At 37.3% G+C, this 12309-nt stretch overlaps 1 protein-coding gene across 2 annotated transcripts in view; it reads right to left on the bottom strand.

Moving 5' to 3' along the window:
• The window catches only part of GPC3 (glypican 3), a 449578-nt gene that overhangs the window by 300516 nt on the left and 136753 nt on the right, over positions 1-12309 (bottom strand). The window lies entirely within an intron of this gene.

Here is a 12309-nt window from a genome sequence, read left to right as displayed (position 1 = left end):
ACACTGAGGAAACATAGTCATTGGACTTACTGGACAAAGATTTTGAATCAGTTATTTTAAATACGTTCAAAGAGTTAAAAGAAACTGCATCTACAGAACAAAAAGAATGCATGAGAATTATTGTCTCAACCTACAGAGAATATTAATAAAGAGAAAGTATTTTTTTTTTGAGAAAGTATTTTTTAAAACTAAATAGAAACTCTGGAGTTAAAAAAATAAAATAATTAAATTGAAATATCACTAGAGTGGCTCAAGAGCATACTTCAGCAGGCAAAAGAATGAGTGAACTTGAAGATACATCAATGGAGATTATTCATTTGGAGAACAGAAAGAAAAAAAGAATGAAAAAAGAAATGAACAGAGCCTCAGTGACTTGTGGGACACCATCAAATAAAACAACATACACACAATGGGTGTCACAGAAGGAAAGACGAGAAAGAAAGGAGCAGAAAGAATATTGGAAGAAATACTGGCCAAAAATTTCCACAAATTGATGAAAAACATCAATCTACACATCCAAGGAACTCAACAAACTCTAATTAGAAAAACTCAAAGAGATTCACACGAAGACATATCATAATCAAACTTTCAAAAGATAAATACAAAGAGATAACCTTGAAAGCAGCAAGAAAAGAAGTGACTACTGATGAAAGAAATTAAAGATGATACAGGGTTTCCCTGGTGGTGCAGTGGTTAAGAATCCAGCTGCCAATGCAGGGAACATGGGTTCAAGACCTGGTCCAGGAAGATCCCACATGCCACGGAGCAACTAAGCCCGTGTGCCACAACTACTGAGCCTGCGTTCCAGAGCCCATGAGCCACAATTCCTGAAGCCTGGGCGCCTAGAGCCCATTCTCTGCAACAAGAAAAGTCACCGCAATGAGAAGCCCGCGTGCCACAACGAAGAGTACCCCCGCTCACCACAACTAGAGAAAGCCCACACACAACAACAAAGACCCAATGCAGCCAAAAATAAATAAATAAAATAAATAAGTTTTAAAAATACCTTAAAAAATAATAAAGATGATACAAACAGATGGAGAGATATACCATGTTCTTGGATTGGAAGAATCAACATTGTGAAAATGACTCTACTACCCAAAGCAATCTACAGATTCACTGCAATCCCTATCAAACTAACAATGGCATTCTTCACTAGAACTAGAACAAAAAATTTCACAATTTGTATGGAAACACAAAAGACCCCGAATAGCCAAAGCAATCTTGAGAAAGAAAAATGGAGCTGGAGGAATCAGGTTCCCAGACTTCAGACTATACTGAAAAGCTACAGGAATCAAGACAGTAAGGTACTGGCACAAAAAAACAGAAATATAGATCAATGGAACAGGATAGAAAGCCCAGAGATAAACGCATGCACATATGGTCACCTTATCTTTCTTTTTCTTTTTTTTTTTTGCGGTACGTGGGCCTCTCACTGTTGTGGCCTCTCCCGTTGTGGAGCACAGGCTCTGGACATGCAGGCTCAGTAGCCATGGCTCACGGGCCCAGCCGCTCCACGGCATGTGGGATCTTCCCAGACTGGGGCACGAACCCGTGTCCCCTGCATCGGCAGGCGGACTCTCAACCACTGCGCCACCAGGGAAGCCCAGTCACCTTATATTTGATAAACGAGGTAAGAATATACAATGGAGAAAAGACCGCCCCTTCAATAGTGGTGCTGGGAAAAATGGACAGCTACATGTAAAAGAATGAAATTAGAACATTCCCTAACACCATACACAAAAATAAACTCAAAATGGATTAAAGACCTAAATGTAAGGCCAGAAACTATCAAACTCTTAGAGGAAAACATAGGCAGAACACTCTATGACATAAATCACAGCAAGATCCTTTTTGACCCACCTCCTAGAGAAATGGAAATAAAAACAAAAATAAACAAATGGGACCTAATGAAACTTCAAAGCTTTTGCACAGCAAAGGAAACCATAAACAAGATGAAAATATTTGCAAATGAAGCAACTGACAAAGGATTAATCTCCAAAATATACAAGCAGCTCATGCAACTCAATATCAGAAAACCAAACAACCTAATCCAAAAATGGGCAGAAGACCTAAATAGACATTTCTCCAAAGAAGATATACATATTTCCAACAAACACATGCAAGGATGCTCAACATCACTAATCATTAGAGAAATGCAAGTCAAAACTACAATGAGGTATCACCTCACACCGGTCAGAATGGCTATCATCAAAAAGTCTACAAACAATGAATGCTGGAGAGGGTGTGGAGAAAAGGCAACCCTCTTGCACTGTTGGTGGGAATGAAAATGATACAGCCACTACGGAGAACAGTATGGAGGTTCCTTAAAAAACTAAAAATAGGGCTTCCCTGGTGGCGCAGTGGTTGAGAGTCTGCCTGCCAATGCAGGGGACATGGGTTTGTGCCCCAGTCTGGGAAGATCCCACATGCCGCCGGGCAGCTGGGCCCGTGAGCCATGTCCACTGAGCCTGTGCGTACGGAGCCTGTGCTCTGCAATGGGAGAGGTCACAACAGTGAGAGGCCCAAATATCACAGAAAAAAAAAACTAAAAATAGAACTACCATATGACCCAGCAATCCCACTACTGGGCATATACCCGGAGAAAACCATAATTCAAAAAGAGTCATGTACCACAATGTTCATTGCAGCACTATTTACAATACCCAGGACATGGAAGCAACCTAAGTGTCCAATGACAGATGAATGGATAAAGAAGATGTGGCACATATATACAATGGAATATTACTCAGCCATAAAAGGAAACGAAATTTAGTTATTTGTAGTGAGGTGGATAGACCTGGAGTCTGTCATACAGAGTGCAGTAAGTCAGAAAGAGAAAAACAAATACCGTATGCTAACACATATATATGGAATCTAAAAAAAGAAAAAAAATTGTCCTGAAGAACCTAGCGGCAGGACAGGAATAAAGACGCAGACATAGAGAATGGATGTGAGGACACGGGGAAGGGGAAGGGGAAGCTGGGACGAAGTGAGAGAGTGGCATGGACATATACACACTACCAAATGTAAAACAGATAGCTAGTGGGAAGCAGCCACATAGTACAGGGAGATTAGCTCAGTGCTTTGTGTCCACCTAGAGGGGTGGGATAGGGAGGGTGGGAGGGAGACGCAAGAGGGAGGAGATACAGGGATATATGTGTATGTATATGTATAGCTGATTCACTTTGTTATACAGCAGAAACTAACACAAAATTGTAAAGCAATTATACTCCAATAAAGATATTAAAAAAAAAGAAAGAAAAGAAGTGACTCATTTACAAGGAATCATCGACAAATTGGCAGCTGATTTCTAATCAGAAACCATGGAGGCTAGAAGGCAGTGGATTAACATATTCAACGTGCTGAAAGAAAGAAAACTAAAACACCAAGAATTCTATATCCAGCAAAACTATCTTTAAAATAAAGGAGAAACTGGGAGTAACTGTTTAATGGCTACAGGGTTTTCTTTTGGGGTGTGAAAATGTTTTGAAAGTAGATAGAGACAGTGGTTGTACGACATTGTTAATGTACTAATTGTCACTGAATTGTTCACTTTAAAATGGTTAATTTTATGGTATGTGAATTTCACCTCAATTTTAAAAATGAAGGATAAATTTAAAACATTCCTAGAAAAACAAAAACCAAAAGAATTTGTCACTAACAGACCTGCACTACAAGAAATACTAATCCTTCAAGCTAAAATGAAAGGACATAGACAGTGACTTTGATCTACATGAAGAAACAAAGAACACCAGTAAAGGTAACCCCATAGGTAAATATAAAAGACAGTATAAATGTATTTTTGTTTATAATTCTTTTTTCCTCCTACTTCATTTAAAAAACAATGACATAAAGCAAACATTATAAATCTGTGTTTATGGAAACACAATGTATAAATATATAATTTATGAAAATAACAGCATAAAGAAGAGGGAGGAACAGACCAAAGTTTTTGTATATTATTTTAAGTTGGTATTAACTGAACTAGGTTGTCATAAATTAAGAAGTTAACTCTGTGATAACCTATATGAGAAAAGAATCTGAAAAAGAATGAATACGTGTATATGTATAACTGAATCACTTTACTGTACACTTGAAACTAAAACAACATTGTAAATCAACTATATTGCAATAAAATTTTTTAAAATAAAATTTATTAAAAGGGCTTTTGCTTGGATACTAAAAGAAAAAGAAATATCTAGAATAGGCAAATCTATAGAGACAGAAAGTAGATTAGTAGTTGCCTAGGACTAGAGGGAATGGCAGCATTGGAGGTCATGGCTAGGAGGTGCAGGATTTCTTTTGGGGGAATGAAAACACTCTAAAATTGACTGTTATTATGGATGCGCAACTGTGAATATATGAAAAGGCACTGAATTGTACACTTTAAATGGGTGAATTGTGTAGTATGTAAATTATATCTCAATAAAGCTGTTAAGAAAAAAGCAAAAAAAAAAGAAGTTAATAGGACAAGAACTAAGAGAATAACTACAAATATATAGCAAAAGAAGTGACAAGGGAATTAAAATGGCATAGTAAAAATATATATATTTAAAACAAAAGAAGTCAGAAATGGAAGAATAGTGGGACAAGAAAAGATGTAAAATATAGAAAACAAATAGTAAAATGACAGATGTAAATCCTACCTTATTAGTAATCACATTAAATGGAAATTTATTACACTCTCTAATTAAAAGGCAGAGATTAGCAGGATATAAAAACATAATCTAACTATATGTTGTCCACAAGAGACACCCTTTAGATTAAAAAACACAAATATTTTCAAAGTAAACAGATGGAAAAAGATATAGGTATACCATGAAAACAGTAATCAAAAGAGAGCTGGAGTGGCTATACTAATATTAGTATTATACTAATAACAATATCAAAAAATTGTTACTAGACACAAAGGACATTGTATAAAGGTAAAGGGAATCCATCAGGAAGATGTAACAATTCTAAACATATCTGAATCTAAGAACTCCAAAATACATGGAGCAAAAGCTGACAGAATAAAAGAAAGAAATAGACAATTCAACAATAATAGTCGAAGACTCCAATACCCCACTTTCAATAATGTATAGCACAACTAGACAGAAGATCAGCATAGAAACAGAAGACACAAACAATTATAAACCAAGTAGACCTAACAAACATTTATACAATGCCTCCTCCAAAAACAGCAGAATGCACATTCTTCTCAAGTGTCCATGGAACATTCTTCAGGATAGACCACAAATCTAAAACAATTTTATATAATTTTAAAAGATTGAAATGATACAAAGAATGTTCTGACCATAATGGAATGAAATTAGAAATCATAAAAAAAGGAAATTTGAGAAATTCACACATATGTGGAGATTAAAAGCAGAACTATAGAAAATAAATTACCATGCAAACACTAATCAAGTGTTAGTACCTATATTAAAATATAGGAGTGCCTATATTAAAATCAGAAAATGTAGACTATAGAGCAAAAAAGAATTATCAGGGAAGTATCACATTACATAATGACAAAAGCGTCAATCCACCAAGAAAGCATACCAACTATAAATATGCATGCACCTAACAAAAGGGCTTCAAAATACATGGAGACTCAATATAGTAAAGATGTCAATTCTCCCCAAATTGATCTATGTGTGTAACATGATTGCAACCAAAATCCCTGCAAGATTTTCTCTGTACATACAGACAAGCTGACCCTAAAATTCCTATGGAAATCAAAAAGATCCAGAATAACCAAAACAATTTTGAAACAGAAAAATAAAATTAAAGAAATCACAGCACACAATTTTAAGCCTTACTATAGAGCTCCAATACTACAGACAGCAGACAGTATAGTATTGATATAGATCTATGGAATAGAACTGAGGAAATGGGTCCACACATACATGACCGATTGAGCTTTCACAAAGGTTCAAAGGCAATTCAATGGAGCAAAAACAGCCTTTTCCACAATGGTTGGAATAATTAGATACCTGTACGGAAAAATAATGAACCTCTCCTTAAAATCATGTCTAATGCAGAGATTAACTCAAAATTGTAAAACTATAAAATTTTTAGAAGGGAACATGGGAGAAATTTTTTTGACCTGGGGCTGGGCAAAGAGTCCTTTTACATGACACCAAAAGCACAATCTATTACAAAAAAAAAAAAAAAGATCACTTGGAGTGATTCATCACAAGTAAAACTTTTGCTTTGAGAAAGAGACTTTTAAAGAAAACAAAAAGACAAGCTACAGATTAGAAGAAAATATTTGCAAATCATATATTCCACAATGGACTTGTATTTACAATATATAAAGAGCTCTTGCGTAATAGATCTCCAAGGGCATTATCCTGAGAGAAGGAAAATCCCAAAAGGTTACTGTCCAATTCCATTTATATGATGTTCTTGAGGTGACAGAATTAAAGTGATAGAAAACAGATCAGTGGTTACTACATAAGTTAGAGTTCAGGGAAGAGTGTGACTATCAAAGGGTAACACAAGGGAGTTCACTTGTGGTGATGGAACAGTCTGGTACCCTGATTTTCATGATGTGTATTCAAATCTACACATGTAATAAACTTCAGAGAACAATACATGAAAAAGTACATGTAAAAATTAGTGAAATCGTAATAAAGTCTATACCTGAGTTAACAGTATTACGCCAGGGTCAATTTTCTGGTTTTGACAATGTACTATGGTTATGTAAAATATCATCATGGGGGCAATCTAGGTGAAGGGTACATAGGAATTCTCTGTACTATTTTCATAATTTCTTGTAATTTGTAAACTATTTCAAAATTAAAAATTGTATTAAAAGAACAACAATATGTAAACAAACAATCCAATTTAAAAATGGGCAAAAGACTTGAACAGACACTTTGCTAAAGAGGATACATATATGGCCAGTAAACACATAAAAAGATGCTCAACATCATTAGCTACTGTGGGAATGTAAATTAAAGTCATTGTTGAGATACCATTACACACCTATTAAAATGGCTAAAGTAAATATTGTTGACAATACCAAGTGCTGACCAGGATCTGAAGTGACAGCAACCCTCATCCATTGCTGGTGGGAATGCAAAATGGTACAGCTGCTCTGGAAAACCATTTGGCAGCTTCTGATACAGTTAAGTATACACTTATCATATGACCTAGAAATCCTACATCTAGGCATTTATCCCAGAGAAATGAAAACTTATGGAACTTATGTTAACACAAAAACCTATACTCAATTGTGTATAGCATCCTTATTTGTAATTTCCCCAAAACGGAAACAACCCAAATGTCCTTCAACTTGAGAATGTAAGAACAAATTGTAGTACATTCAAACCATGGAATACTACTCAGCAATAGAAAGGAACACTCTATTCATACATGCAACGACTTGGATAAATCTCAAAGGCATTATGCTGAGTGAGAGAAGTCAGTCTCAAAAGGCTGCAACATTGTAAGATGCCATTTATGTGACATTCTGTAAAAGGCAAAACCATAGTGATAGAGAACAGATCAGCGTTGCCATGAGTTACGACTGGGATGCTACAAAGGAGTAGCAAGAGGAAGTTTTTTGAAGTGATGTCTGTTCTGTAACCTCATTTCGGTGGTGGTCACATGAATTTATAGATGTGTTAATAATCAAAAACCTGTACACCAAAAGAGTCTGTATGCTAACTAACTGTATGCTAATTTTAATAAAATTAACCTAATTATGCTAGCAATACTATCATTTCACAATCTAGAGATTTAAAACTAAGAGCACGTGTGCACATAGTGCTTACAAAGTACAGGCATTTTTCTAAGTATTTTACAAATATTAACCCATTTAATTTTCACAATAACCCTATGAGGTAAGTACTAGAATTCTCGCCATTGTACACACTGGGAAAGTGATACACATTGAGGTTAAACAATTTGTCTGAGATGACAGAGCTAGGAAGTGGTGGGGCTGCGATTGAAGCCACGCTTCAGTCTAAGCCCAGAGTCTCTGCTGTTAACTGTGAAGCTCTACCGTGTTCTATGCTATATGCTATGAGCTCTTTAGAAGATATTCTCCCCTCATTAATAAACCTATTTGAGGTACTTATTAACTGATACATTTTTAAGACAGCCCTTAAGATTTAAATTCAAATAACCAACTAGTCAGAAAGAGACAAAAAGAGGAAGCAAAGGAGCTATCTGTCATAATTTATACTTCACTTTCCCACTTACTATACTGATTAACACAGGTGGCTGGTTTCTTGCCATGAATTTTTTTGTTCTCCTTGCATAAATCCATACAATACCTGCTATTTAAATACAGACAAAAAGGAACCTTTCTCGGGGCTTCCCTGGTGGCGCAGTGGTTGAGAGTCCGCCTGCCGATGCAGGGGACGCGGGTTCGTGCCCCGGTCCGGGAAGATCCCACATGCCGCGGAGCGGCTGGGCCCGTGAGCCATGGCCGCTGAGCCTGCGCGTCCGGAGGAGAGGCCACAACGACGAGAGGCCCGCGTACCGCAAAAAAAAAAAAAAAAAAAAAAAAAAAAACCTTTCTCATTCGCAAAATTGCTGAAGGAAGTTTGGGTTTCTTACAGTAGCTGGAGAAGCGGAGAAGGGGGAGTTTTTGAACTTCTTTGCTGGTATTAAAATTAATTTCTAAAGGCATGTAGGACAATGTTACTAAAAAGATTATTAGTTTATGCAGTCTTGATTTGTGTTTGTTCCTACCACATTGCCTTTGCCTCCATTCAGAATAGTTGATGAAAACTCACACACGCCAAAGTGCTGAGCAAAGACAAAAAACAAGTAATACAAAATCTCTCCTTGGGGAAAAGAAAGAATAGATGTTAGAGAGGACCATGCTTAGTTATTGTTTTTGAAATAAATTTGACCAGAAAAATTAATTGGGTGGTGCTGTTTAAATCATACTGTCTCTTCAAGGTCTGATTTTACTTCGAGGGGAAAACAAAGCCAGATATGTTGTTTTGGGAAGGAAATGGATCCTGTGGGGTTTTATAGTTAGGATGCCTTTGGATCGTTTCCTTCTTTTATGTGTTCAAAATAAGTCCTAAATGAAGGGATAATTTCATGAAGTAGACAGGGAATGAGCGTGATTAGAGGTTAGGAAATGTATAAGAGCAAGAATGTATATAAGTTCATCGTTAAACAACCCCGGACACATTCAGTGACTATTCTCAAATCCACATTAACATACCACAGACAGCTGTACTTTCTAAGGTCCACCATTTGAGAATTAAACTGCCTGTTTATATTTCAAATGCTTGACTCTGCCAGTGACTGGAAAGTGTGAGGGCAGAAGTGCACCAGGGGCCAGGAAGGAGGAGGGAGGTTCTGATGAAAACTGGGAGGAGAGTGTGATACATTTGCTATTCATTCAACTAACAGGCACTGAGCACCTGCTAAGTGCTGGGCAATGCCCCAAGGGCAGGACAGAAGTTGAAGGAATATGCAGTGAACACATACTGAAGGGCTTTGTATTCTATGCCAAGGAGTTTTACATTTTATGTCTTTTGTTTAAACACAAATAATCCATGTTTACTGTACAATATTTTAAGAATACAGAAAACAAAATGTTAAAAAAAAACCCTGTAATTCCACCACCCAAAGCTGCACGCTCTCTCTTTGGGTCTGTGTCTGTCTTTCTCTCTTTCTAGATAGATAGATATGTCTCTCTTTACATCTGTTGAGAGAAATATGTGTACACTCTTCCTCTCTCTCTCTCTCTCTCGGGTTTTTCTCACTTAAAAAATATAGAATGACTATTCATATCATTAAATCTTCTTCAACAACATTTTTTAATAGCTGCATAGGATTCTATCATATTGCTATTTCATAATTTAACCAGTCCTTTATTGCTTGTTGTTTCCTATTTTTGCAATTATAGTAGCGGTTATTTTTGAAATGCAATCATATTTGCATTCCGCGACAGCTGTTGTCCAGAAACATGGCAGTTTCAGGCTGCCCCAGGGTAGAACTGCTAAAGAGAAAAGGAAGAGTAGAAGATCATTGAATGATAAATAAGGAGAGAAGTTGGGCATTTTGTGGAAAAAAAAAAAAGGATTCATGTAAGGCGGTTCCTACTAGAGAGAGAATAGTAAGAGGGAGGAAAGGCTCTGTCCATGCTGTGGGCGGGCCCTGGTTAAGTTATTCACTCAGAAAAACTTTATTGAATGCCTACTGAGAACATATGAATCAACTCAGACTCTGGATCCTAGAATAACCTAACCAAGGTTTCCAATATGATTTCCTATGCAAGCTATCATCAGTCAATGGTTCACTCGAGGCATCTGACCCTTGACAAAGAACTGACTGGCCATGGTAGCTAGATGATCACCTACATTTCCCAAGTTCTATTTCCATATTAAGTTAAATCATCAGAAAGCCAAGTACCTGGACCATATTATCTCAGCCTCCAAAGAAATGTCTAAACTGAATTACGATTTAATATTACATTCTCACCCTTTATGTACAAGGTCGATACAGGAATTATCCATTTCAACAGGGTTGTTGTTCCTTCGCAAAACTGTAGTTGAAGATTCTGATATAATCTATTATCTCTCACAGAAGGGTCCATATAATAAATTTCATGATAAAAGTTGTCTGGGTAAAAGAAGTATACATATTTTTTTCTACTGTAACAATAAAAACTATACAAGCCAATGTATCTTCCTGTTTACTTTTTGCTGCTAGGAAACAGACTGTTGGATTGGTCTGTCCAAATACTTCATGGCATCCACCCTTTCTGGTTCCTTTAGTTTGTCTCCTTCGTTTTTATGTTTTAAAGGTCCTACGTTTATACTGTTTAATTTTGCACCACTACCTCAGATCCTTTTGAAGGTATATGGAATGAAAAGAATCTTAAATAAATCTGTCACTGAAAGCTTTTAACAACTGGGCCACATGTTACTAAAACCTGGCTCAATGGTTATCAATATCTGATTGGGGCTGTGAGACTTGATATTTGTTAGGTGATAGTTTTGATTGTGGTGTAATTAGTCTCCATGTGATTAATGTCTTGAAATGTGCCATTCTAATTCGTTTTCATAACATATAAATGTACACATGCAAGTGCTAATGATGTAGCATCTCAAGATGACTAAACCTCTAGAGAAATCGATAGCTCCCATCTTTAATGAATATAACACTGAGCTGTTCCTTTTCTGTGCAGAAAGCAATAAAGAATGGAACGAAGCCAACTCAAAATTGTATGAATGTGCTCTTCTCTCTTCTCTACCTCTGATCTGAAGAGAAATGACTTACAGTGAAACCTACTTAAAACCCTTCAATGGCTCTCCACTTAAAAAGAGTTTTTATCTTTGGGATAAAGTCCAACGGCTATGGTAAGATGTTCATGCTAGCTTAAGTAAAAAAGGCAAATTACAGAACAATATGATCTCAATTTTATCACACATACACAAATAAAACAGACCAAAAATGGGCACTGAAATTGACAATAGGGTTAAAAATTATTCTTTTTTTAAATCAATATATTCTTATTTTTCTAAAATAAGCATGTGGGGGGCTTCCCTGGTGGCGCAGTGGTTGAGAGTCCGCCTGCCGATGCAGGGGACACGGGTTCGTGCCCCGGTCCGGGAGGATCCCACATGCCGTGGAGCGGCTAGGCCCGTGAGCCACGGCCACCGAGCCTGCGCGTCCAGAGCCTGTGCTCCGCAACGCGAGAGGCCACAGCAGTAAGAGGCCCGCGTACCACAAAAAATAAAAAATAAAAAAAAATAAGCATGTGGGGCTTCCCTGGTGGCGCAGTAGTTAAGAATCTGCCTGCCAATGCAGGGGATACAGGTTCGAGCCCTGGTCCGGGAAGATCCCACATGCCACGGAGCAACTAAGCCTGTGCGCCACAACTACTGAGACTGCACTTTAGAGCTCGCGAGCCACAACTACTGAAGCCCGTGTGCCACAACTACTGAAGCCCGTGCGCCTAGAGCCCGTGCTCGGCAACAATAGAAGCCACTGCAATGAGAAGCCCGCGCACCACAACGAAGAGTAGCCCCTGAGTAGCACCACAACTACAGAGTAGCACCACAACTACAGAAAGCCCATGTGCAGCAACGAAAACCCAACACAGTCAAAAATAAATAAATAAAATAAATAAATTTATTTAAAAAATAATAATAAAATAAAATAATGTGTTAGTTCTGTCATCAGGAAAAGAGAATCATTCTTCTGAACGGTTCAAATATTCACATTCCAGAAATAAGAGATCCCACTGGAGGCATGGTGGAGCTGGTAGAATACTGTAAGCCTCTCTCTTTAGACTGAGTGCACCTGGGCTGTGAGAAGACACATGATATCCACAAAGTG

Source organism: Pseudorca crassidens, chromosome X (genome assembly GCF_039906515.1).
Source record: "Pseudorca crassidens isolate mPseCra1 chromosome X, mPseCra1.hap1, whole genome shotgun sequence".
Taxonomy (NCBI): Eukaryota; Metazoa; Chordata; class Mammalia; order Artiodactyla; family Delphinidae; genus Pseudorca; species Pseudorca crassidens.
Note: the sequence above shows the minus strand (reverse complement) of the source record. Positions and strands in the feature narration are given on the sequence as shown.